Here is a 27,628-nt window from a genome sequence, read left to right on the forward strand (position 1 = left end):
AGTACTCGCCTGTTTGTATGAGAGATTAAACACAGCATTACTTTCCTCTAGCACCCTTTCCATCCTTACTATGTACATCATAAACAGCAGTGAAGACAAAGAGCACCCCTGCCTCGGTCCCTTGTTGATATCCACTTTCTTCTCGCACCTCATGCCTTCCCATTCAACGCAAACGGTATTTTCTAGGTAAATCTCGCTCAAAAGCTGTATACAATTGTCGCCCAAGCCTTCCCCTTACAGAATATCCCACAAAATGTTGCACTCTACATTGTCATGTGCTCCTATAATGTCTGAAATGGCCACATATACAATCTCCTTTCTACTCTTAATATTTCAATACACCGAGGAAGGACAAATAAGTTATCATCCAGATGCTTACCTATTCTGAAGCCATCCTGAAGTTCTCCCAAAATGCCATTATTCTCTGCCCATGCTTGCAGCTTTAATTTAATTGCCTGCATTGCTAACCTGTATACAGTCGAAACCACTTACAACGATACCAGTTTTAACAATATATCGGTTATAACAAGGAGAAGCTGCTGTACCGTAAACTTCTTGTATGTTTTCCATGGTGAAATAAACTGCTTACTACAATGCACTAATGCTGCATTACCGGTTATACAATGAAGTCTGGCTGCTGAGTGTCAGAGCCGAAAGGTAGAGAAATGCGAAATCCTTGAAAATAAAGAAATAAATGAGAAATTAAAGCTGCTGCACGACGGACCGCTGTTCCAACAGCCGCCTCGCGCTCATTTTCCAGCCATCTCTGTGCGCCTTTCTCCCGTCACCCTTCCACCCCTCTGAACATGAATGGGCTGCATGCACAGCTCTATACCGCTCCACCCTCCGAAACATGAAAGGACCGTGCCAACTGTGCCACTCGTTGGCTTAGGTTGGCTCCTCATTCATTGCAGTTCCATGGAAAGTTCGTGCTTTATTCTATGGCAGTTCTGCAAACAGCTTAATCGCTCGCATTCGTCTTTGTTGGTTGTGTCAAAATGGTTCCTGGCGAGCGGCATAGCCAAGGGGGGGGGAGCCCTTATGGGGCTTCGCCCCCTCCTTTCGAAATTTTTTCTTGCTGTCATGCACCGCTGACCAAAACAACCCCCCTGCACCGGAAATCATTCTGCATTTTGCCCAGAATGTCTTTTTCACACTCGAAAAAACATTTCAGCATGAACATTGCGAACTTGGGCTGGATTTCGTGTCAACGCCCTTGCACCGGAAGTCACGTAACGCAAGGAGCCCCATCTGAGCACAAAGTTTCAAAGGCATTTTGATAGAGAGCGGGCTCATCGCGGCATCTCACGGAGGCCGCGGAATCTACGCAGTGTATGGATTTCAATTCTGAAACTTTATGGGTATAAAGTTCTCATAAACTTTTGATGCGAAAGGTGCATTGACGTTTCCAAAGTCGTGCTTTAGACTTTCAATTTGGGAACTTTGTGGGTTTATTGTTGTTATAAACGTCTGACACCAAAGGTGCATTGACTTTGATCATACAAGACAAACCAAATTAACACACTATCAGACAAGCTGACAAAGCATGCATCGAGGTCCGATGAGAGGAAGCGTTGTAGTGGTTCGTTTGTGCCGTCATATCGCAGAAAAAAATATCAACATTTTTTTCACCTGCGCCAAGGCTCCCATGTTAAGACACTAAGCCCAGCAAGGGTAGGTTCGTTCTCATTTATTTTTCTACTTTGACTTTTATTTGCGAAGACGCATTGAGCCTCTTCAATTTTCTTGTTCTTGCTACCCGTGGTCTACCAGCGCCAACCAAAGCGCATGCGTTTTTCTCGTGTTGCCCTGACCACCGTGTGGCACACTTCTGTGCGCATTTGTTTTTCTCTGGCCGAGTGGATTTTCACCTCGCAGAGTTTTGGATGCTTTCTGGCTAGCAGAAAAGAAAAAGAAACAATGGTCACTCGCCGCTGTCACTGTGTGGACTCAACGGATTGCAACATGTTCGCTTGAGTCAACTTTAGGATTCTGTGATCTGTGAATCTGTGATTGCGCAGCATGTTTATTTGCCTTGTTCAACGCACTATATACAGCGACTTTTTCTTAGATCATCATCAGCAGCAGCAGCATTGGCCTATTTTATGCCCACAGCGGGACGAAGGCCTCTCCCTGCGATCTCCAATTACCCCTGTCCTGCACCCAACCAATTCGAACTAGCGCCCGCGAATTTCCTACTTTCATCGCCCCACCTAGTATTGAATATTTACCTTTCTTCGAAGAGCTAGAGAAAAAGAAGCCAACTGCACGGCATGCGAAAGCACGGATGCACGGAGAAAATGAAAAAGTAGAAGAAAGGACAGTGTCCGTCATGGACTGCGTTCAATCTAATTACTGTAAATAATGTAAATACAGTTGTGGTTCATCATAGGCCGTAACCATTTATTCTACAATCTGGTGCCGAAACCTGCCGGTAGTACTCGCCGGGACTCTACATGCCTGAAGTGCACATAGGGAACTTTGAAAGCGAAGACAGCACGTCGTAAGAACAGTGAAAACCTCCTCCAGAAGCCAGACAGTACGACCTGACTGGGCCATCCACCGTTACCCTTCGCCGTGATAAGACGCCTACTCAGCTTCCATCCGAGAAGCTGAGCGAGGTCACATGTTGTTGAAACGCAAGATAAACTGCCTCAAAGTCCTCAAAGACAAGCGAACGGCGCGACGCAAGATGAATATGCGTCTCATCAATGAAGCGAAAGCCGTGATTGAAAACACTGACAGTCCAAAGATTTCATCTTTGATCGAACGACTACACGCCAATAATGCGGACTTAAACAAGCCGAACGCCTAGATAGAAGAAGCTATCCCTGAGGACGAGTTCACGACAGAATTTGAAACTGTGTTGACTTATCAAGATGCTGCACGAGGAATGTTGGGGGAGCTGGAGGCTCGGGAGTGGCTACTCTGTGAAAATCAGTGTTCTACTATTTCCCCTTCCACAGCTGCAGGTTCATCACATGCACTAGGTGATCGTGCCCCGCGCGAATCAATCAAGCTTCCAATTCTACAGTTGCAGACATTCGACAGACAGCTTTGTCATTGGCCTGCTTTTTGGGAGCAATTCAAGGCATCTTGTATGAAAATGAGAAGCTGATAAAAAAAGAACGATTTCAATATCTGAAGAATCTTCTGAGCGGTGCAGCAGCTGCTTCAATTTCTGGTCTAAAAGCGACGTGCGAGTGCTACGATGACACCATCAAAATTCTAAAGAGTCATTTTGGCGATAAGCATCGTATTGTGCAAGAGCATCTATGCCATCTGCGCACACTACCAGCAGTTGCTTCCTCAGAAGATGTATACAATCGTCGAAGGCTATTGGATTATGTGCAGTGCCATATGAGAGGCCTGAAAGGTCTAAACGTCAGTCCTTCCAGCTACGCAACTATGATGACGGACATTCTGTTGAAGGCATTGCCAGCAGACATTGTCATTGGCTATTACCGAAAAGAACACAGTTCAATGTCATCACCATCTGCTATTGACAGTTCAGGCTCTGTACAACAGCAAGAATCAATGACAGCGACAGCCGATGAGGAATTGCAAGACCTCTTGACCTATCTCAAACGTGGAAGTTGAAAGCTGAGAAAGAAGTGGAGTTATGACTTTAAAGGAAAGAAACGCACTAAGCCACTTGCGGAGAGAAGAAACTTGCACTCCCCCTTACCAACAGCAGCTGTCCTGGAGACTTCCTCGAAAGTTAAGAGATGAGGACTGCCTCTTCTGTGGATCTTCAAAGCACTGAACTTCAGTTTTTGACAGCAGCATCAACCATGAAGAAAAGTTAAAGAAATTGGCTACAGAGAACTGATGTTATTGATGCACCGTGAGAAGACATCTTGCCGAAGACTGTTATCGAAAAGTCAAGTGTGGAACATGCAGAGGAAAACTTGCCTCCTCAATGTGCGATCCCAAGTGGAAACCTAAGAAGACAGAAGAAGAAAGTCCCATAACCAGGTCTCGTTCGTACGTGGATGCTGAGGTTTTATTGCAGACATTTCGGGCATGGATCATCGGAAAAAAGCAAAGGGCTTACAGTTGTGGAATTGGTAGACAGTGGAAGTCAACGCATGTTCATTCGTGAAGACGTATCCAAGACACTTGACTTGAAAGAACTTGGATCTGTTAATTTACAGCTAAATATTTTTGGACAGACAAGCACAGTTACCATACAACATTGCCTTGTCGAACTAAAACTTCATAGTCAGTATGGCAATCGCGAGTACCTGGTACAGACCATTCAAGTACCGTTCGTCTGTGAGGATGTTGTTCAAGTACCACTCAAGCATGACTTTGTGAGAACCATTGAAAGCGACGTACACCTTCTTGCAGATAAGCTCTTGTTACCGGGCGTGGCTGCTGTTCCTGGTATTAGCCTTTTAATTGGTGCTGACCAGCTATGGCAATTCATGTCCGGAGAAATGAAACAATACCACAGCCAGGCAGACTTGGTGGCACTGGGTTCTCTATTTGGCTGGATGTTACAAGGATCACTTCCATTTAATACCTCTTTGAAAGCAGCACTTAAAGCATGTGTATTGCATAAGTGCATCTACCGACTCTATCAACAATCAACTTTGGAGGTTCTGGGAGTTAGAGAGTATCGGGATTGTGCCAGTCAACAACAATCCAAATAAGGAACCTAATATGGTGCTAGAAAAATTTGAACACAATATCACCTTCGTCAAGGCTCGCTACCAAGTAGCCCTTCCGTGGAACGAAAGCTATGGACACCTAGAAGATAACCGATTGCAAGCACGGAAGTGACTGATGTGTCTCGGAAAGAAAGTGAAAAATCCAGAGCTTGCTGTAGAATACGATACCACCATCAGGAACTATATGAAGATGGGTCACGCCGAGAGAGTACCTAGCCAAATTGATGCGCAACCCTCTAAACACTAGTACATGCCGCACCATGCTGTTGTGCAAAGCAAGTCGACCACGACTTGAGTATGAGTAGTTTTTGACGCATCCACTCACGATCCTGATTCATCGTCCCTCAATGACCATTTCAAAAAAAGACAAGCGACTAGCAGATTTAGTTGCTCTTTTCATTCATTTTCGTATGAACCATATTGCTCTGACGGCTGACATTGAGAAAGCCTTTCTCCAGATTAGCATAAAAATGGAAGACAGAGACACGTTGAGATTTCTATGGTTCAAGGATATATCCTCTAAGAGAAAACCCGATCCTAAATTAGAGGAATGGCGCAGGACAAGGGTGCCCTTTGGCACAGTAGCAAACCCATTCCTACTCGACGCCACACTCCAGCACCACCTGAAGGGAGTAAAGGATCAAACAGAAGAAACGGCCAAGTTGCTTGCTGCTTTTTTCTACGTTGATGACCTTCTTATAGGAGCTGATAGTGTGGATTCAGCTCAAAAAGTATACAGAGAAGCAAATGCTATAATGGAAAATGCTGGAATGCGACTAAGAAAATGGTCATCAAATTCTAAACTGCTGAGAGATCTTATTGCCACGGCTGAAGGAGATAGCGCCCCATAGGGAGCTGTCAAGATATTGCGGCTCTTGTGGCATCCTCTAACAGACAAGATGACAGTAGCTGCAAAATCAGCGTTATGCTTCTTGGGAAAATATTGAAAGCCGTGTACAGGGTGTCTACCAACCGGGAAAACCGGCAATTCTCAGGTATTTTGAGTAGTCTGGAAAAATTCAGGGAAAACTCAGGAAACGTGTGCCTCTACCAGGGAAAATTAGCTGTAATTTTATTGAAAGGGTCGAAAGTCAAGGTATATGCTGGCTCGTACATGCTGGGAATCGTAATGAATCGTCTTTGACGCCCTGTCAGTCGGCTGAAGGAGTTGCCAGCGTAGAGTCAGCGACCGACTTGCCAGATTCCCGATAATTTAGACGGCTTCGCGGCACGACCACGTACCCCATAGAGTCAATGTATCAGAACGTCTGAAATTTCGGACATAAGAACTCTTCACCGTCCGATTTTCCGGCGGTTTTGCCTTGACCGCAGGTCCGAAACGCCATTAATCAACGCCACCACAGCTGCCATTTTGATTACCTTGCCGCCTCGAACCGGCGCTCTCGCAAGCAGATCCGCTGGCAGCCGCAGCCGCCACTGCGGCAACACTAGGCCTAGATGCTTCGACGTTCGCTATGAAGCTTCTTGCCGTTGGGTGCCGTGTTTCTTATTGAAAGAATTCGCTGCTGTCAGCAATGGCACGGACTCCGCCTATGTGGTCCTCGGGATTGGCTTAGAAGCTTGGAAAGCACGGTGCGTTGCATAATGCCGGTTCCCGAAAGTCAGCTTCGCCTCCGTACACGAATGTTACTTAGTGAAGCATACGCAAAAGTATTGCGGTGAAGCATGACAAGCGTTGGAAGGGGCTATTGCCATGGGAAAAGTAGGTATTCCTTAATTATGCGCGCGTGCACCCGGTATTTCCTGTGACAGTACAGGCACCGATATGACTATTACGTGTACCGACAGGCCTTCAGAGCGTTTTTGAATATGCCTGTAGCGGTTTGAACCCTTAAGGGCAGTAAATGACATGCATTTATTTTTTCCAACTGACCTATTTTTCTGACATTTTCGCGGCCCCTAGGGAGTTCGAAAAATCGGACGTGGACTGTGCAACTGATCAAGAAGATGCTTCGAGTGGTCTGTGGGGCGAACAAGTGGTGGAAGGAGGACAAGAACACAAAGGAACTATGCATTGAAGACTGAACGGGAAAGGAAGTGTGCTGCCGCCGCTTTGAAGGAGCTTGAGCTCAAAAAACAAAGTGTTGGCTGATGCCGAGATGCAGGTGTCCCTCATCCAAACCAAAATAAACTCTTTAAAGCAGTGAAACACAACACTGAGGCATCGTGCATGGGCTGAGAGTATGTCAGGACAGTTGAGGTTGACTTACGAGCTGTTGGAGGGAATCTCAATTGTGACAATGTCCGAGCCTCATACCACTGAGCTTGCTATCAGTTGATATAAATGGCTCATATTCGAAAATATTTGCTTCTGTATGCATCTCCTTTTTATTCGTATTTGAGAATGTCCGACTCAATTTTCAATTTCTTTCGAAGACATTTTATTTGCTCCGCATTTTACTAACCCCTCCCTTCTATTCTCTTTCTAAATAACATAAACACTACTCCTTAGTATTCAAATTGAACTAAGTCCTTTTTCTTTAGTTTGTCATATGCTTACTAGAGAGTGTCAGCATTGGGCGATGTGGTTTCAGCTCGTCTTGACATAAAACATAGTTCTGCATCACTTAGGAAATCTTGCAAAGGCATTTGGGAAGACCTGGAAAACTCAGGGAATTTAGAAATGTGAACTTGGTAGACACCCTGCATGTAAGAGATATGTTCTGCAAGCAGTGTCAATGATATTTGACCCAATCGGAATGATTGCACCCTTCAGCATTCAAGCCAAGATATTTTTTCAGGAGTTGTGGCAGAGACAGGCAGATTGGGAAGCAGATTTACCTTCAGACCTTGCTTTACAGTGGCAAAATTTGTGCTCAGATCTTCAGCACCTTACTTCTATGACTATACCACGTTGGGTCAAGACTGGGCTTGAAAGTCACTCCATGCAGCTTCATATATTTTGTGATGTAAGTCAGAGGGCATGTGGAACTTGTGCATATTTGAAATTCCTTGACCAAGAGAATTGTGCTCATAGCCACCTCATAATGGCAAAGTCACGAGTGGCGTCTATGCAGAAAGTGACTTTGCCAAGACTGGAGTCACTTGGCGCTTTGCTCGGAGCAAAGTTAGCGAAATTTCTGAAGACTGACCTTGAGAAATGCACGTTAGAAACATTCTTTTGGACAGATTCCAAGGCCACACTGCATTGGATAAAAGGGTCTCCAAAGAAATGGAAGTCATTCGTCGAGAATAGGGTGGCTGAAATTCAAGGCTGTTCCGACAAGAGCCAATGGCAACATTGTCCTGGGACTGCTAATCCTGCGGATTACCTTACAGGTGAAGTTCAGCTGCAGTTTCTCAAGACAAACGCAGTGTGGTGGAAAGGACCACCATGGTTGACAAAAATGGAAGATGCATGGCCCATACACACCCTTGAGGCAGAATTACATAGTAATGATATAGACTTAACGGAAGCAAAAGTCATCGTACAAGTTTTACATGTGAGAATGTTGCCTATTTTGTACCTTGAACATCACTCAAACCTCACAAGAGTATTATGAAAAACAGCATGGGTATTTCGTTCCATAAAAAGCTGCAAAAATAAATGCATCAGGGACCAACCACAGCTCGCAGCCGAAGACATTAGCGGTGCTGAAAATAACTAGATCAAAGTGGCTCAAGAGGATGTTTATGCAGAAGAAATCAATCAGCTTGAAAAGGAACTACAGCTCAATCGCAATTCAGATCTGAAAATGCTTCATCGTTTTCTCGACAGGGAAGGACGGTTGGGTGTAAGTGGATGACTGCAATTCTCATGGGAAGCAGGAGAAGTTAAATGTGATTTTGTTGCCTCTGCTTTATCATCTGACAAAACTTGTCATAAGAGACTACCATAAGCGTACACTCCACAGTGGTCTGCAAGATACCCTTACCAAGCTTAGAGAGAAATTTTGGGTACCCTGCAGAAGACAAACTGTAAAGAAAGTCATCCAAGGATGCAACGCTTGCATCAAGACACGCTTAAAGCCCAGCAGTCCATCTGTTGTACCATTACCAAGTGAACGAGTACGCCGATCTGATCCATTTCAAGCGGTTGGAATTGATTTTGCTGGACCTCTCTACACGAAAGACAGTACGTTGAAGGGCTACATTGTGTTATTTACTTGTGCCGTTGCAAGAGCATTACACCTTGAATTAACCACCGGACTGTCAGCAGAAAGCTTTCTGCTCACGTTTTGTCGATTTGTATCGCATCGGGGATTGCCTGACGTAATATGCACAGACAATGCGCAGGCTTTCAAGAAAGCGTCAAAGAAAATCACCTACTTAGCAAGAGTATTGTTCAGCGAAGAGCTACAAGACTACTGCTCTTAAAGAAGAATTGAATGGAAGTTCATCGCAGAAAGAGCTGCGTGGTGTTGTAGCCAGGAAGGAAGAGTGAGACGGCCAGACAATGAGTCACATTCGCACATGTCTAATGGGCTGTCAGATGTGTTCTATATCAAGAAGACGAAGAGCACGAGCTTCCAGATCGCCGACCACACGCAGTCACGGGGAACTATGTCTCCCTGCTTTCACTAGATGGCAGCATAAACAACATCTCTGCAACAGAGCAAGCGAAGTTCGCTGCAGCAGGTGGCTTCACACACCTCCCACTTCTAGTATGCATGTGGGAAGTGTCTTGGCAAAACAAACGAGCGTTTGCTGCACCATCATTGATACAAACACTTTCTGCGTTGGTTCTAGCAAAGGAATAGTGAACTAGCTGGGTCCTGTTCCTGCGTACAGCACCACTGTCAGTGTTAACCCAGTAGGACCGAGGCTCATCGGCTGGGGCTTGTACTGTCGCTTTGCATTTGAGGTCTGTCAACCAGACGTCGTCTCCGTAGAATAGCTCGGCCAGGTTGCGGACTCCATGATGTCTGTCGAAGCTTTTCCTTTGATGTTTCCAGTACTGTTCCTCGAACTTCCGAAGGCTCTCATGATCCGCCAGTTGGGATGTCAGCTTAGTGGAACTAAGAGGAAGCTTGGTTCTTAGCCGACGACCCATCAGTAGTTCCGCAGGGCTATACCCATTCTTCAAAGGAGTCGACCTGTAAGCTAGAAGCGTCAAGTAAGGGTCTGAAGATTTGATGATTTTTACCGCAGCCTCAGCAAGTTCATTGTTCTCAGGATAGTGAGGGCTAGAGGTAATGTGCTTGAAGGCGTATTCCTGAGCGACGAGTGAAAACTCAGTTGATGAAAACTGCGGGCCGTTGCCAGAAACCACTTCCTCAGGTCCCGTGGCGTGCAAAAAATTACTTGCTGTGGTTGACTACAGCTGTGGACGTAAGCTTGTTGAACCGAGCCAGTTCAGGGTACCTTGAATAATAATCTGTTCCTATCAACCACTACTGGTTCTTATAGTGAAACAAGTCCATTGTAATACGTTGCCAGGGTCTTTCTGGAAATTCGGAACTCTTTAGTGGCATTTTCCTGTTACTTGTTGTTTCGACGCATTGCTGACGTTGCTTCACCAGGGACGTGACATCAGCTGCTATAGTGGGCCACCAGACACAATCTCTGGCTCAAACAAGTGTTTTTGTTATGGCGAAGTGTCCTTCATGTAAGAGTCATAGGACTTTGTTTTGGCAAGAGGCCGGGACGACAACTCGAGCAGGGTAGAGGAGTAAATCATTCTCCAGAGTGAGCTGGTGGCAATGCTCGTAGAAGGGTTTAGATCCACTGGTAAATATTGCTTGGAGGGCCACTCTTTTCTTTTGCCCCACCGGCGAAGTGTGCACAAACAGGGTCTGTTTGTTGGAATGCCTTTAACCATTGAAGGCAGTGCTCCTTTATGGGGAAAGAGGTTTTCAAAGAGCATACAAAAGCTTCCACGTTTTCGTCGAGCTCTGTGTCTTCTATTTTTTGGAGAGGTGCTCTGGAAAGAGTGTCTACGGACAGAAGATCTTTGCCTGGAACGTATGCAATCTCGTACTGGTATCGCGTCATTCTCATCTTTAGCGTCTGTAATCTGGGTGTCAGGTCATCAAGGCTCTTCGAAGTGAAGATGGGAACCAACGGCTTATGGTCCGCCTCCAGCTTGAACAGCTTGCCAACAAGATAATCGCTGAACTTGTCACATGCCCAGACTAAAGCAAGAGCCTCTTTCTGGATTTGAGCATAACGCTTCTCGGTCTCTGAGAGTAATCGTGAAGCATAAGCGGTGACAGAAAACTTGCCATTTGTTTGCTTCTGCCGGATTAATGCACCAAGTCTGAAGGATGATGCATCTGCAGTGACGATCGTTTCTCTCTATGAATCGTAAACTCCAAAGACAGGGCAAGACGAGAGCGCCGACTTCCATTTGTTTAACGCATGCTGTTGTGGAGCATCCCAAGCAAACTCTTGCTTCTTTGACAGCAAAAGATTAGGTGGTTGCAGGACTTCAGAGAGATTAGGAACAAATTTGGCGAGGTGTGTTGCCATTCCGAGAATTCTCTGCCGCTCGGTCCTGTTTTTTAGGCTCTCCATTCTCACAATGGCTTCAACTTTCTTTCATTGGGTCATATGCCATCTTGGTCTAGCCAGTGTCCAAGGAACGTGAGGCGCTGGACATTAAACAAGCATTTGGTTTCATTCAATGTCAGTCCAGCCTTGACGAGTAGCTGCAGCACATTTCTGAGTGTCTCATTGTACTCATGCTCATTCTAACCTCAGATAAGGATGTCATCCATGTGACAGACAACCCTACTGACACCTTGTAAGATGTATGACATCTGTTTCTGGAAGTGTTCAGGAGCAGATGCAATTCCAAACGGTAACTGGTTGAAATAGAAGTGTCCAAAAGGTGAGATGAACGTGGTGAGCTTTTTAGAACCTTCACAAAGTGGAATTTGCCAAAATCTAGAGTTAGCGTCCAGTTTGGAGAACAGTTTAGCTCCATGAAGAAGTCCGAGAGTGTGCTCGACGGAAGGGATAGGACGACATTCTCTCAGAATGTGGCGGTTCAGTTCTGTGAAGTCCACGCAGATTCTCACATCTCTGGAGGGTTTTGCGACGACTACCATTGGTGCACACCACTCAGTCGGTTCGTCAACAGGTGATATGACGCCGAATTTCTGCATTCTTTATAGTTCCAACTTTGTCCTTTCATATAAAGGAATTGGGATGCACCTCGGAGAGCTGAACGCGAAAGGTTTCGCTCCTGCTTGCAGCTGAGTTCGGCGTTCCTTGTGCAGCTTGCGAAGTCCCTGGAACAATGCTGGAAATTCTTCTTTCGGATTCACTTTCTCTGCAATGGCATTTACAAATGTCAACATCCGAAGTTCTTTGATCGCTGGCTTGCCTAGCAGTGGAGTGCGGACCTCATGTAAGACGTAGACATCATGAGTAGTCGTACGGTCGCATTAGATGAGCTCGAGTTGTGCCAATCCTGCGGCTGGAAAAAGTTTTCTGTCTGAACTATGTAGCTGACGAGGAAGAGCTAAGAGAAAAGGTCTGTTCTTGAGCGTCTGGAATACTTGCTTCGGGAGGACTGTTTCGTTGGTGCCAGTGTCAATTTTGAAATCTACTGGCTGACTTTGAACCAAGACTGTTGCCTCCCATGATCTAGCATCCGACATCTTGATTACTCTGAGGAATCCTGCTTCTAAATTGATTTGTTGTGTTTCAACACAATCAAGGCGCCGCGACATGCATACAGAGGCATAATGACCCTTTTTCCGGCAATTCCTGCAGTCTTCCGAGCATGCTGGGCACAGAGTACGAGGGCGACGCTCTTGACCGCACCAGCGGCATGGTTTCTGCGTGCTGTTTTTACCGGAGGATGAAGATGGCTTGTTTGTCCTACGTGAATAGCTGCCACTTTTCTCCTGTTTCAAAGTACCCCAAGTGTATTGGGGAGCAGACACAACTTTGTTCACACATGGCACTTCCCATTGGAGCTCGACTTGTTGCTGACGGATGTTCTCAATCTGGCGGACGGACTCAACAGCCTTCTGAACAGTGAGGTCTGCATCCAGCTGTAGCCTGGCAGATGGCTGCTTATTTTTATCCCAACCACGAGGCGGTCGCGCATGAACTCTTCTCGAAGAGCGCCGAACTCGCAGTCTTTCGAAAGTGTGAGAAGCGCAGTAACAAAATCTTCGGCCGACTCACTGTCTTGTTGCACTCGTGTTGAATCTGGCTCGTTCAAAGATTACGTTGCATCGTGGGATAAAGTATTTGTCGAACTGCTCCACGACTGCATTGAATTTCTTAGTTCTCTTCAGAGAGAGCAAAAGTGGCATAGATTTCCTCGGCTCGCACGCCCATGATGTAGAGTAGCATGTCTACTTGATGCTTCTCGGGCTTAACACACAACCCTGAAGAGGTTCGAAAACGTCCAAATATTTGTTTCCACTTCGACCACTCGTTCGGCAACGAAAGGTTGAAGGCGTCGGCAGTTGAATTTCGAATGACGCCATGGCCTCGAACGTTAAGGGGTCACATTGCTTGAGTACCGAGATGTGCGTATAGGGAGCAGCTTACCGGCCTTTCGTTGCTGGCATCGTCCTTCACACAGAGGAGGACTAGGAGCCGATGACCGCTGGTAGAACCTGTTCTTCTGACACCATGTTGTAGCCAGGAAGGAAGAGCGAGACAGACAGACGAGTAGTCACACATGCACACGTTTAATGGGTTCTCAGATGTGTTCTATATCAAGAACAAGAGCACACACTGCCAGATCGCCGACCATGCACAATCATGAGGAACTATGTCCGCCTGCTTTTACTAGATGGCTGCATATACAACACAAGGTGGGGCGGCTTCTGGGAGAGATTGATAAGAACTTGGCAAGGCAGAGCTTGCGCCAGAAGAATTAACGACGGTATTGTATGAGGTAGAGGCAGTAGTAAACTCCAGGCCTCTCACTTGTCAACGTCACCAGCAGAAATGGAAATACTTACTCCGGCTCATTTCTTAACCGGTAAATGACTAACAAGCCTTCCTTACCACAATGAAGATGTCGATACTTCAGGGCCAAGATCTTCTATGGTCACAAGAAAATGGCTTCATCGTAATCAGTTACTGGAGCACATTTGGAGAAAATGGAGGAGAGAATATCTTCTTAGCCTGCGTTCAGTGCACTATGCCAATGTTCAAGCTTCGAACAATCTGAAAGCTAATGATCTTGTGCTTATTTACGAAGAAAATGCCCCACGACAACTATGGAAGATGGGACAAATCCAAGAAGTACATCGAGAACGTGATCAAAATATCGGAACTTCTTTGGTGAAGCTTCCAAATAACTCTGTAATATGCCGACCCGTGCAGCTTCTGTACCCAATTGAACTTTCTTCGCTCTAACAGACTCTAGCTGCGTGCCTTCCCGGGTGCGGAGGATATTGAATATTTACCTTTCTTCAAAGAGCTAGAGAAAAAGAAGCCAACTGCATGGCACGCGACAGCACGGACGCTCGGACAAGACAAAAAAGTAGAAGAAAAGACAGCATCCGTTATGAACTGCATTCGATGTAATTACTGTAAATAATGCAAATACAGTTTTGTTTCTTCATAGGTCGTGACAATTTATTCTATACCTAGTCGTCTACTGTCCTCAACTGCACTTCCTTTCTCTTGGCACCCATTCTGTAACCCTAATCGTTCACCGGTTATCTAACCTGCGCATTACATGAGCTGCCCAGCTCCATTTTTGTCTTTTAATGTAAATTAGGATATCGGCTATACCCGCTTGCTTTCTGATCCAAACCGCTCTCTTTCTTTCTCTTAACGTTATGCCTAGCATACTTCTTTTCATCGCTCTTTGTACAGTCCTTGAATTGTTCACAAGCTTCTTTGTCAAAGTTCCTGCCCCATATGTTAGCACTGGTAAAATTCGCTGATTGTAAACCTTCCTTTTCAGTGATAATGTTAAGCTTCCAGTTAGGAGCCGACAATGCCTGCCGTATGCACTCCAACCCATTTTTATTCTACTGTAAATTTTCTTCTCTTGATCGGGGTTCCCTGTAATTGACCTAGGTAAACGTGCTACTTCACAGACGTTAGAGACTGACTGGCGATCCTGAACTCTTGTTCCATTGCCCAGTTCTTCATCATTATCTTTGTCTTCTGCATAATAATATTCAACCCCACTCATTAACTCTCTCTGTTAAGGTCTTCAATAATTCGTTGTAACTCGTCTCGAGTGTTGCTGAACAGGACAACGTCATCTGCATACTGAAGGTTGCTGAGATATTCGCCGTTGATCCTTACTCCTAAGCTTTCCCAGTTTAATACCTTGAATATTTCTTGCAAGCACGCAGTGAATATCATTGAAGAGATTGTGTCTCCTTGTCTGACCCCTTTCATTATAGGTATCTTCCTACTTTTATTGTGGAGAATTAAGGTAGCTGTGGAATCTCTGCAGATATTTTCTAATATACTTACGTAAGCGGCCTGTACTCTTTGATTATGTAATTTCTCTATGAATGCTGGTATCTCTACTGAACGAAATGCCTTGTTGTAATCTATGAAAGCCATATGGAGAGGCTGATTGTACTCTGTGGATTTCTCGATTATCTGATTAATGACATGTTTGAGATCCATTGTAGAGTAACCCTTCCGGAAGCCAGCCTGTTGCCTTGCTTGACTAAAGTCAAGTGTTGCCCTTATTCTATTGGGAATCATCTTGGTGAATATTTTATGTAATACTGGGAGGTAGCTAACAGGCCTATAATTTTTCGATTCTTTAACATCTTCCTTTTTGTGTATTAGTATAATGTTTGCATTCTTCAGTTATCTTGGATCCTTGAAGTCGATAGACACCTCATACAGAGAGCCACCAGTTTTGCAAGCATTATGTCTCCTCCATCTTTCATTAAATCAACTGTTATTCCATCTTCTCCTGCCACTTTTCCTCATTTCATGTCTTGGAAGGGCCTTTTAACCTCATCGCTAGTTATAGGAGGAGTCTCTGCAACCTGTTCATTACTGCTTTGAATGGAGGTATCGTGGTTCCGCTGCTTTAATTATACCTTCAAGATTGCTGATGATATTACCCTGCTGATCTTTCAGTGAATACATCTTGGTTTGTCCTATGCCAAGTTTACTACTCACTGATTTCATGCTGCGTCCATTTTTTACGGCTTCCTGTCTTTCTCACATTACAATTTTAAATATCCTTAATTTTCTCTTTGTTGATCAGTTTTGACAGTTTCGCGAATTCTATCTTATCTCTTGAGTTGGACACTTTCATTCCTTGTTGTTTCTTTATTAGGTCCTTTGTTACTTGGGAGAGCTTGCCTACTGGTTGCCTTGGTGCCTTGCCTCCCACTTCAATTGCCGCATCTGAACCCAGCCTAGTTACATTTTCATTCATTACCTCCATGTCATCTTCATCACTCAGTTCTAAGGCTGCATATTTGTTTGCAAGTCGCAACTTGGTCTGCTTTTACCCTTACTGCATCTAGATTGGCCTGTTTCTTCCTGACCAATTTTATTCTTTATCTCTTCAAATTGAGGTGAATCCTACACCTCACTAACCTATGATCACTGCACTTTACTCTACCTAACATGTCAACATCCTTCAATGTGCTGGGATCGGTAGAATGTATGAAATCTATTTCATTTCTTGTTTCACCGTTAGGGCTTTTGCAGGTCTACCTTCTGTTGCGTCGTTTCCTGAAGAAGGTGTTCGTTTATTCACTGCTTATTCCTTTCCGCAAGTTCTACCAGCACCTCTCTAGCGTTCCTAGAATCAATGCTGTAGTTGCCAATTGCTTAGATAAGTAGATATATTGGAGACTTATAGGTATATTTAAATATCTTGTTGTGAGGTTTTGTGTATGCGTGCAGTGAACTTCTCTTCCAGTGACACTTTTTTGCCCTTTATCAGCCTGTATTTGTACATTTTCATTTCATTTCATTTCATTTCATTTATTTTTCCCTTAAAGGCCCGAAGGCATTACATAAGGGGGGAGCAAAATCAAAGTCAAAGAGAAAAAAATTTGGATCTTGTATGTGATCTTGTAAATTTGGAATTTGTATCTTCTCATTTCTAGTGTACAAGGGTGAGCCAACCCACTGCGCGCAGTGGGTTGGCTCACCCTTCCTCATTTCCTCATTAACTGTGAGGCATGCGCATAGCACGTAGACATCACTCATTTACGGTGAACATTGCATTTCGTTGGCCACTGTGAAGCGTTGGAGCAAACGGTTCAAAGAAAGACGTGAAAGTTTCAAAGATGATCCAAGACTGGGCCAAAGCCACCATGTGACCACCCCCAACACAATTCCAAAGGTTGATGAGCTGATTAGACAAGAACGTAGGATAAGCATAAATGAACTGGCAAAACGTGTGAACATCAGTCACAGTTCGGTTCACATCATAATTCAAGAACATCTAGGTTATTGACTCTCGTATTCACAATGGATGCCCAAGATTTTGAACCACTGGGAGAACATGGCCAGGTTGGGCACTGCCTTGACTCATCTGATCTGGTATCACAATGAGGGTGATGATTTCTTGTCTGAAATTGTGACTGGGATGAACCACGGTACCACTTCTACGAACCTGAAACATGACAGCACTTTTTACAGTGGAAACATTCGAATTCACCACACTTAAAGAAATCAAAGGTCGCCATTTCAAAGGTGTGGTTGACTTCTTTTCAAATGTCAGGGGTCATTACTGATCGAAATTGCTAAACCTGGAGAAACTATCAATCGTTTCCGATATTGTGAAATGCTGGATTGGCTGCGTGTCACAATCAAGAAGAAATGATGTGGAAAATTGGTGAATAGGGTCATCTTGCTCCACGACAATGTCCATCCCCATGTCACTGATGTGGTTGACACAAAACTGGCAAAGTTCAAGTGGGAAACACTCCAACATCTGCCACACAGCCCAGACCTGTCACCTTGTGATTTCCACATTTTGGGGCAATTGAAGAAACAGCTCAAGGGAACCAGATTCTTGTCGGACGATGACATGAAAGAGTTAGACTTCTTGAAGCAGCAACTCAAGGAGTTTTATGAGATGGGAATTACGCGACTCATTGGTCAGCGGGACAAATATCTAGATGCTCATGGAGACTACTTTTAAATAAAGTACCCCCTTAGTCATATATTCGCCTTGGCTCACCTTTATTTGACTCGCCCTTGTATGATATATTGTATGATATTTGACTCGCCCTTTTGCAGAACTTCTGTTTTTTATATGTGCTGTCTGTTGCGACTATAACTTTGGCGCAATTACCCACCATACACGACTGGTGAAAACTGCTCCTGCGCAATACATTGGGGCAAAGGACAGCGTCATTGAGGGTTTTCCCTGGCCATAGCACACATACAAAAATGGAAACAGGGTTCTTGAACTACAAAATTTCATTAAAATATTTGTGCTCAACTGGTTCATTTCATGGCCATACATTTTTCATATCAGCGGCATGCATTGCATTGCTGGTTTTGAACTGACATAGTTCTAAAGTTCTTGTGGTATTTTCTCTACTTATTAAATAGACAAAAAACATGGAAGCATTGATAACAGTTATTTCTGGCACAATTTTTGGGACACACGAGTATATTGTTTTATGAAAAGATGCATATTTTACTTGTATTGACAGTGCATAGCGTTCAAGAATTTGTTTGCGGCATCTTTGGCAATGGCACCGCAGTTATTATTCATGTATTTGATCCCTCAACAAATTGTATAAGGAGAAAGCCAAGCTGCAACATGAGTCCCCCATGAACGAAATTTCTGACTATGCCACTGTTCCTGACCACAAGGTTTCACGCCATCGAAACGGAAGATGGCTGATTTGCCCGCTGATCATCGGCAATGCACGAGGTTGCCAGTGAAAAGAAAGTGCACAGCTACAGATTTGGAAACTAAGTGCTTCTAACCAATGAGGCGATCGTCACAAACATACTTGCATCAGGTAGCGATGGCAACGATGACGCGGTAGTGCAGACTGCCTCAACGTTGTCCTCACAGGAGGCCCGGCAGATGATTCAGTCCCTCCAGGGCTTAGTTTTCGCGAGAAAGCTTCCCCTGCACTATGTGGAGCACCTGCATGTCTTGGAGAAGGATGTCGGCAAGCTTCACGTAAAGCATGCAAGGCTGATGGACATAGGGTTTTCTCGTGCAAGCCAATGAGAAGTATGTGGCTAGGTGCTTTTGGCGATCTCACCTCAGCGTTTCTTCTGGATTTCTCAAGCTGACAGGCTGCCACGGCAACCTTCTCGCATTTCTTAAAAGGCCCCTTTTGGGGCCACCAAAGCGATGCCTCAGCGGTGCTTGCATATTGCTTGCCACCCGTGACTCCACTTTGCAGTTGTTATAGCAGTGTCATTCTTTAACGCTGACAGCCGTGGCTTGTTACATGCCATTGGAGCGCCCAGGAAGCAGTTAAACGAGTGAACACAATCAGCAGCCGGATGGAGGAAGGTGGTGAGGAGAGGGCACTGGCGTCCCCGCCATTGTAGTTTTCTTACAACAGCTCTGCCGTACCCCTATTTTGATTTTTTCATGAAACCCCATTATAACAATTATCGGTTATAACAATGAAGTTTTCGTGGCCCTTGAATATTTTTCTAAGGAGGTTCGACTGTATTATCTTAATGGTCAACGGTCTATATGAGTGAATTTTATCTTTCTCCCCCTTACCTTTATAAATTACATTCATTCTACTTTGTCGCCAACTGTCTGGTATTCGTCTATCTTTTAAACCTTTATCTACTGCTTTCAACAGAGCTTCCTTACCTTTTGGACTTAGTTCATTAATCAGCCTAACGGGAACCTCGTCTAGTCCTGTGGCTATGCACTTCGGAATTTTTTCTTCGGCTTTCTTCAAGTTCAGATTTGCCAGCACCACCTCCTCTTCCAATTAGTTCTCTTTCATGCTCTTTTTCTTCAAGTACAACCTCGTAATTGCCTTGGAAAGATTCGGCTGTTATTTTTTGGATGTAATTTAAGTCTGCGTCCCCTTTCAGATTGTTTCCATCTTCGTGTAGGATATGTCGTATTCTTCCAGACTTCCTGCCTTATAAGTTTACATAATTCCAAGATAGTCTAGGTTCGGCCTTCTTTTTCTCACATATTTCTGATAACCAACGTTCACTTTCACCTTTTATCTTTGCTTGCACCAGTATTTGAACCATAAACTTTTTCTCCCGGTGTACTTCCTGTTTACTCTCTACTTCATCCTGTGGCAACTGTGCCTTCTTTGCCTGCCTGTGCTCTCGGGATGCATTCTGTCGTTCGGCGATCGCTTCTTGTATCTCCCTGTTCCACCAGCTTTTCGGTTTCTTTTTTCCTTTCCAATGAGCATGTTCCTTTCCAATGAACTACACCAGCAGCTACCGCGCCTGTCTGGGAGACCGGAGCTTTGTCAGGCCAGAGAAATTTTGGCTTTTTTTCCTGGCTCTCCCTTTTTCACCTTGTATCCAGTGGTGAAAATAAAAATCATGATGATGATGTTGCTTCTGTTTCCGTATTTCTGTCATTATTACACTTGGAATCTCACTATATTCCCACTCATTGCTTGGCCACTTTCGAAGTTCTTAGACTCTTGTGACTATATTTGTTATTTGATAAGAATTCAAGTTTGGACTGGCCATTTTGCGCTCCTTGCTCTCTTTCCCAACAACATATCCCATTTTCAAAATGATGCGTTTATGGTCAGTTCCTATGCTGCTATACCCTTCCACGTCAATGACCATTTCTCTCAACTTATTATGAATTCATTCTGTCATCAGACAGTAATCATTGGTCAATTGCCATTTTCCCACTTTCCACATGGTCTGCCTCTCACACTTAAGCTCTGTATTCATGATAACGAGGTTATGTTGCTCACAAAGTTCAAGCATTGACTTCCTGTTGTTGTCAATGTAGCCATCTACATCCTGTATGTGGGCATTCATGTGACCTAATAGAATGGTTTCGGCATCATTCCTGAAACCCTTAATATCAGCACTTATGCATTCCACTAACTCTTGGTTCTTCTCAGTGCGATTATTTCCGGTCCACAAATATGTTACACCCAGCCAAGTTTTTTTTCCACTCATTGTATGTGATAACCAAAGATGCTCTTGGCATTTTTAATTTACTCTTTCCCATTTGGCTCCCTGATGGATGAGCATTCAGACTCCCCCTCCCTTTCTGTCCGACTTAGTTCTGTTGCACCCTTCCCAAACATAATTCTGAATCACTGGTGGCTCTTCCGAGTCTCTAAGGTGCGTTTCTGTAACCGCATACACCCCTATTTGTTCTTTATTTAGCTGCTCCTCAATCTCCACCCACTTTTCCTTTCTTCTGCAGCCCTGCATGTTTATGTAGTCTATTGCGTGGCGAGCTCTCTTGTTTTCCTCCTCTTTCTCATATTGATGGCGACACTATTTCGAGGTTCCCCTACGGGACCTTCTTCATTGCTACCTACACTGGCCTCCTGATCACTTGTGGTCCCCCTCCTAAAAAGCAACTGCATGGCGAGCAAGTCACCAGCCCACTTCTTGTTCAAGCCTGTGATTGAAGTGAATCCCATCTCATTGGAAACCACCACACCTTCTCACTTCGCTGTTTACTTCTACAACCACGAAACCTTTCTCTTGGCTCAATATCCATATAGCCTCATTAGCAGCCACTACGTCTCTTTGTACGTTACTGTCACGTACAGGCAGCTCCTGCACCGTGCACACTACTATCTGCACCTGAGGGGACAGCTCGCGTAAGTCATCTACCTACTTTGCCAAGCGCTGGGCTATTCATGTCCCTTTTCTGTTTAGGATGTCATTTAGCCCACCTGCTACTACGACAAGGTTACGTCCGTGAGCATTTTCCGCGAGCTTTGCTTTTGCTCACTCCATGACAGCGCCTAATGTCCATCCTGGAAATATCCCTACTGCCACTCTTTTGTCACCTTTCATCCTATCCACAATTGCCTCTGAGCACCTAGCCAGGTTTGAGCCGCCGGCGATAGTCACCCTTTCACTCTTTCTTACTGCCGAGGCCTCTCCCTGCCTCCGTTTGTCATCCTTTTCTGTGTGATTTGGACTTGACAAGGTGCATTGACCCCTGCGTTCTTGCTTTCCCTTTGTGGCCGCATCAAGGTAGGTGCATCTCTTTGCCGCTACTTCCTCTCCACGTTGTGCGCATTCCACATGCTTTGTTGACACGCTCTCTCCTGTCATGTCGGGAGGCTGCATTCCATTGTCATAACCTTCCTTGATCATGATGGTGGCCCTGTTCAGCTTTTCCTCAGCTGTCTGAAGTCTTTTTTTCAACTACCTTCCAAGCATCACGATACGTATTTGGCTCATTTTTCAGCTTTTTGACCTGTTTGGCAAGCTCATCTTGGAAAGCCTCCATTTTCTTCAGCCTAGCATCGACATCACATTGTCTTCCGATTGACTCGATTTCCTCTCCATTCTCATCCGTCCCCTCTTCTACCTTGAGGAACCCCCCCCCCCACACTGCACGCTTTACCGTCTTTCTTGCCATGTGTTGCACTTGGCTTTTTTTAATACAAACATCAAACTTTTCAGAGCATGTGCCTTCTAGCAAAGGCCGATATGCACAGAATCTAAATCCTCAAAATGCTGCAAAGTAATTATCAGCAATATTTTAGAAGCAATAATTGCCGCACAGCCTTAAGGTGTAACACATGTTCACATATGTTCAAACACGTGGCCCCGCTCTCACAGTCGTACCAACACAATATTCCTGATACCAATGCACACAAACTGCAACCACTAATACCTACTAGTCTTGCGACTTTCAAACTACAATTTAAAGGCTGTAAAGACCTAACGTCCCACACGGTTGTACATGCTGAAACACGTGGCACAAAAGGAGGCTCTGACTATCCTGCAAAACCAAATATACACGAAGCACATCTGCACACACGAAAAAGAAAAAAAAGAGAAAACTAGCCAATTACTATTTAAAGCTAAAATATCAGCAAATCAAGAATGGTAGCAAGTATCGGGGTGTGTACAAAAAACTTACGTTTCTGTCACCGCCACAGAGCTCTGGAAAACCACATTTGTCTGCCACAAACATCCACATGAAAAGGCAAAAAATAAAAAAAGAGTTGCCGTTCTATCTTGCACTTTGAGTACAGCAAAGTCACGACACAGCAACACATAATTTGACAACAGAGCAACACGGAGCACTTTCACACATAGTATAGAGAGCAAAGCAACCACAACACATAAATGCATGGCACTTTAATTTGGCTTTGGTGCGATCGAAGCAAGTTTCTGGCGCGAAACAGCTTCATGCGCACTTTTTTGATGCATTGCGAGCGAGGCTGGGATTTTTAGACATTCTACGTCTATTACATTGCTTTTCGAATTTCGTGTGAGGTCAGTGCGGCGCTTTGGTTGTGTTATCAAGGGGCTTTTGTTATCGATGTGATCAGTCGGCCTTGAGAGATGGATAATAAGTGTTAGGTAGAGAGTAAGGAACACCTTCGAAGCCGTGAAACCTGCTGTTGGTGCTCCTTGTGTACCATTATCAAGGTGATGCACTGCCTCTCCAGGTTTGCGACAGGCAACGAAGTTGCTTTCAATCAGTTTTTTTGAGGGCGCTGCTTTATGATGTGGGCGGGAGCGCACTCACATGGTATTTTTCATTCTTCGTGAGGTTTTTTTGCCAGTCGGAAAAAATTGTACACAATTAGTACGTCGCTGAAAACACTGCATTTAGATGTTATTTTGGGATGCCTGCAAATGCCTCATTCACATTTTGAAAATAAGGACAGTACTTCTCGAGTTAGATAATAAATAATTAATAAAAATGCTTTATTCCACAAAGTTACAAAAAAGCAGTGTACATATCAGGCCTGCCAAAGCCACATAGGGCTTGAGCCGCAGTGCCTGGCAGGCAGCGGAACCAAACAGTTATTCAATTAACATCATCATCATCATCAGCCTGGTTACACCCACTGCAGGGCAAAGGCCTCTCCCATATTTCTCCAACAACCCCGGTCATGTACTAATTGTGGCCATGCCGTCCCTGCAAACTTCTTAATCTCATCCGCCCACCTAACTTTCTGCCGTCCCCTGCTACGCTTCCCTTCCCTTGGAATCCAGTCCGTAACCCTTAATGACCATCGGTTATCTTCCCTCCTCATTACATGTCCTGCCCATGCCCATTTCTTTTTCTTGATTTCAACTAAGATGTCATTAACTCGCGTTTGTTCCCTCACCCAATCTGCTCTTTTCTTATCCCTTAACGTTACACCTATCATTCTTCTTTCCATAGCTCGTTGCGTCGTCCTCAGTTTTTGTAGAACCCTTTTCGTAAGCCTCCAGGTTTCTGCCCCGTAGGTGAGTACTGGTAAGACACAGCTGTTATACACTTTTATGAATAAAGGGAAAATGAGACATCCACCTGTTCGTCCACCTGTTTCGAGGAACCCGTATGGGTTTCCTTTGTAGCAATTGCTACGAACAGGTGGATGTCTCATTTTCCCTTTATTCATTACTTCTCTCCACCTTGCGGGTTTCCGCAGAACTACTTCGTCAAACTCTTGCCTTTGCTTCGTGTTGTCGACAAATTCGACTTCGCCCTGCCATCTGCTAGCCGCCTGGTTAGCTCAGATGGTAGAGCGGCTGCCCCGGAAAGGCGGTGGTCCCGGGTTCGAGTCCCGGACCAGGACGAATTTTTCTTCAACTATGAGGCTTTTCTTTCGAGGAACCCGTATGGGTTTCCTTTGTAGCAATTGCTACGAACAGGTGGATGTCTCATTTTCCCTTTATTCATTACTTCTCTCCACCTTGCGGGTTTCCGCAGAACTACTTCGTTATACACTTTTATCTTGAGGGATAATGGCAACCTGCTGTTCATGATCTGAGAATGCCTGCCAAACGCACCCCAGCCCATTTTTATTCTTCTGATTATGTCTGTCTCGTGATCCGGATCCGCAGTCACTACCTGCCCTAAGTAGATGTAAGTAGATGTAGATGTAGATGTATTGTAGATGTAGATGTAGATGTAGATGTAGATGTATTCAATTAACATACTTTTCACAAAAAAAGAAACGAGTAGTTCCCTGAGGCGACAAGTTGTCGATTTGCCTGAGTGCCTTTTTTAATTTGTATTTGGTTTGAACGTGCAAGACAGTTTGACACAATTTGTTACAATATACAGGAACATAGTAGTCTCGTATTCTCTTGCCATATCTTGTACAATGCCTGGGTACGAGGTAAAGATTCTTAGGCTGCAAACAACATGCAGGAACGTACTTGACCTTGAAATTACTTTCCCAGAAATGCTTTAGCACAACAGTTTCCAGCAGTAGTTGATTAAAGTCCGGCATAAATACGGTTTTGAAAACGTCACTTTTGTCATTAAAATTTAAATCATAGCTGATGTTCTTTAGAATAGAACGGAGAATAGAGTTGGCCCTAGTTTGCCAACGAATTGTGCAATAACCATAAACTGTTATGCCGTACCTTAATACACTATAACACAACACCTGTACAAAAACTTTTCGAACAGAAAGGGGCATATAATATCTCAAACTGTATAGCACACAAGATACCGCACAAAGTCGTTTGCATACGTAATCTATGTGGGAGTTCCAGGAAAGATCCCTGTCGAAGTACAAACTGAGGTATTTTACAGAAGCCACATAACCCAAGGGTTCACACAGACATGGAGAACACTTTTAATTGTGTAGCATAAGTGGGTAATCGATGTCTAGTTTTTTCAGAGAATTGTGAAAACAAATAAGCTTTGTCTTTCATGTATTAATATTGATTAAGTTAGCAAAAAACTAGTCCATAGGCTTAGTCTTCATTGCTTGTAAGGAAGTAATAGCATGCATAAAGTTTGTTGATCAAGCTATAATGACAGTATCATCTGCATACTGATACAATCCAATAGGCAACATATCAGCAAGGTTATTCACATAAATATTATATAACAGTGGACTGAGTATAGAGCCCTGGGGGACACCAGATTTTATTACGAAGAAATCGCTCTTAGCCTGCCCTAGTGAAACCTGCTGGCACCTGTGATGCAGAAAGTTCTCCAGGAACGTCAGAAATGTGCCACAATATCCTAATATTGAAAGCTTGGTTAACAGAATACCATGACTCATGCTATTGAAAGCTTTGCTGACGTCAAGGAGAACGGCACATACGATCTGATTACGTTCGAAAGACAAGTTCAACGCGTCAGAGAGATCTTCAAGAAGCGATTGGGTACCTCTTCTGGGAATGAAACCATACTGGGAAGAGGATAAAACTTTGTGTTTTATCCAAGAAACTTGGCATTGTCAGTAATAAATGCTTTTCCAATACTTGAGATAAGCAGGGCAACACTGAAATTGGGCGGTAGTTTTCTGTTCTATTATGTGCTCCTCCCTTATAAAGTGGGATTACTACAGCAGTTTTCACATTCAATGGGAATGTACCACTGGAAATGATATTGTTAAAAAGCAAGAGCAACACATCCTTGATGACACCAAAGATGGCTCGCAGGTCATTTACATAAATGCCATCGATACCTGGTGATTTGTTACACTTAAGGCTAAAGATAAGTGACTTAAGTTTGTCTTCGGCTAGCAAAGGCAAATGCGCAGACTTTAATGTACTATTATGCAAAGTACATGATGGTGGAAGTGGTGATGCATTACCCAACACTCGAGAGAATGGAGTATTAAAATCATTAGTAAGACTACGGCCATCAGTTCCAAAAAAAGTGAAATCACATTCACAATTGCGGTGCTTATTAGTGCCTCTAAGGTTATTCATTAAGGACCATGTTTATCTAGTGTCTGTCCGAGCAGATTTAAAATCATTCCGTAAGTGCATTCACTTGGCGCGGTGAATCATCGCATTTGCCCTATTTCTGGCTTCCTTGAATTTTGACCGCATCCCTTCATAGGCAGGATAATGTTTAGTTTGCACCCAAAGAAGGTCCTTTTCTTTTAATGCAGCCAGAATTTCTGACGTCATCCATTTATTTTCCTTGTTATGCTGTTTGATGAGTAGGATGCATGTAGCCGCCTTCTTAAGCCAGTGTAATAATACCTGAGCAAGCCTGTCGTAGATATCGTCGGCTGGTGCAACGTTTTTTAAAAACATGTTCCAGTCATAGTTTGATATTAGCATATAAAAGGTTTTTGAATCACAGATGGAAACTTCTTCTTACTGCAGGCCGCCGGGGGGGGGGGGGAGCAGATAAGCTAGATTGCCAAGTCAACAAGCAACAAACAAAGTAATGATCGGAAAGTTTTGCTTTCACAACCGCAGATTGCAAGATCAAAGCTTGAGCACGAATATTTATGTGGTTAATGCAGGAAGCGGTAAGCCGGCTAGATAAGTATTCTTCACACGCTGCTTTTTGAACAGTAGTCTGCAGTCCCCATTTGGACAACGAATCAAGGTAATGTGCGACCAAGCCTACTGCAGGGCGTAGTGTATCGATATTGTTGTCGCCTATCAGACAGACGTAATCTTTGTGTGACTGAGTTGAGAGTGTGTGTTCGAGTTTGGCTAAGAACAATTGACTGTTGAAACAAGGAGGCCGATAAACAGCGAACAGAACCAATGACAAAGTGGGCGTGTTTAGTCGGGGGGCAACAACTTCAGCATGGTGAAAGCTGACACTTAGCTTTGTTACGATCAAGGTATCTCTAACAAATACTGCAACTCCCCCACCCTGTTTTATTTGGCATGTGTAGGAATATAACCTGTAACCTGGCAGCGTTTAATGCTTCAGGCTGTCTGCTGTGACATTAATTTCTGTTATTACAAAGGCATTATAGTCAGAACAAGTAGATGCCGTGATTGCACAAAATTCGTCCCAGTGTTTTCAAAGGCTGCGAATGTTAACATGTGTGGCACGAAAAGCATCACCTTTGCAAGTATTGCAAAACTTCAAAACATCTACAAAATTATTGCAAGTCAGAGAGCCAGTGTCTGCCATCTTAGCTTATCTTATCCAGGTCCGGCTCCTTCTCTACACGGATGAGGGATGCGCCCTCACATTTCTTGATGAAAATCTTGCCATT

General features: G+C 44.2%; 1 protein-coding gene across 17 annotated transcripts in view; it reads left to right on the forward strand.

Annotated features, from left to right (window-relative positions):
* The window catches only part of LOC139049191 (uncharacterized), a 54,495-nt gene that overhangs the window by 21,929 nt on the left and 4,938 nt on the right, over nt 1-27,628 (forward strand). The window lies entirely within an intron of this gene.

This window comes from Dermacentor albipictus, chromosome 8, assembly GCF_038994185.2.
Source record: "Dermacentor albipictus isolate Rhodes 1998 colony chromosome 8, USDA_Dalb.pri_finalv2, whole genome shotgun sequence".
Taxonomy (NCBI): Eukaryota; Metazoa; Arthropoda; class Arachnida; order Ixodida; family Ixodidae; genus Dermacentor; species Dermacentor albipictus.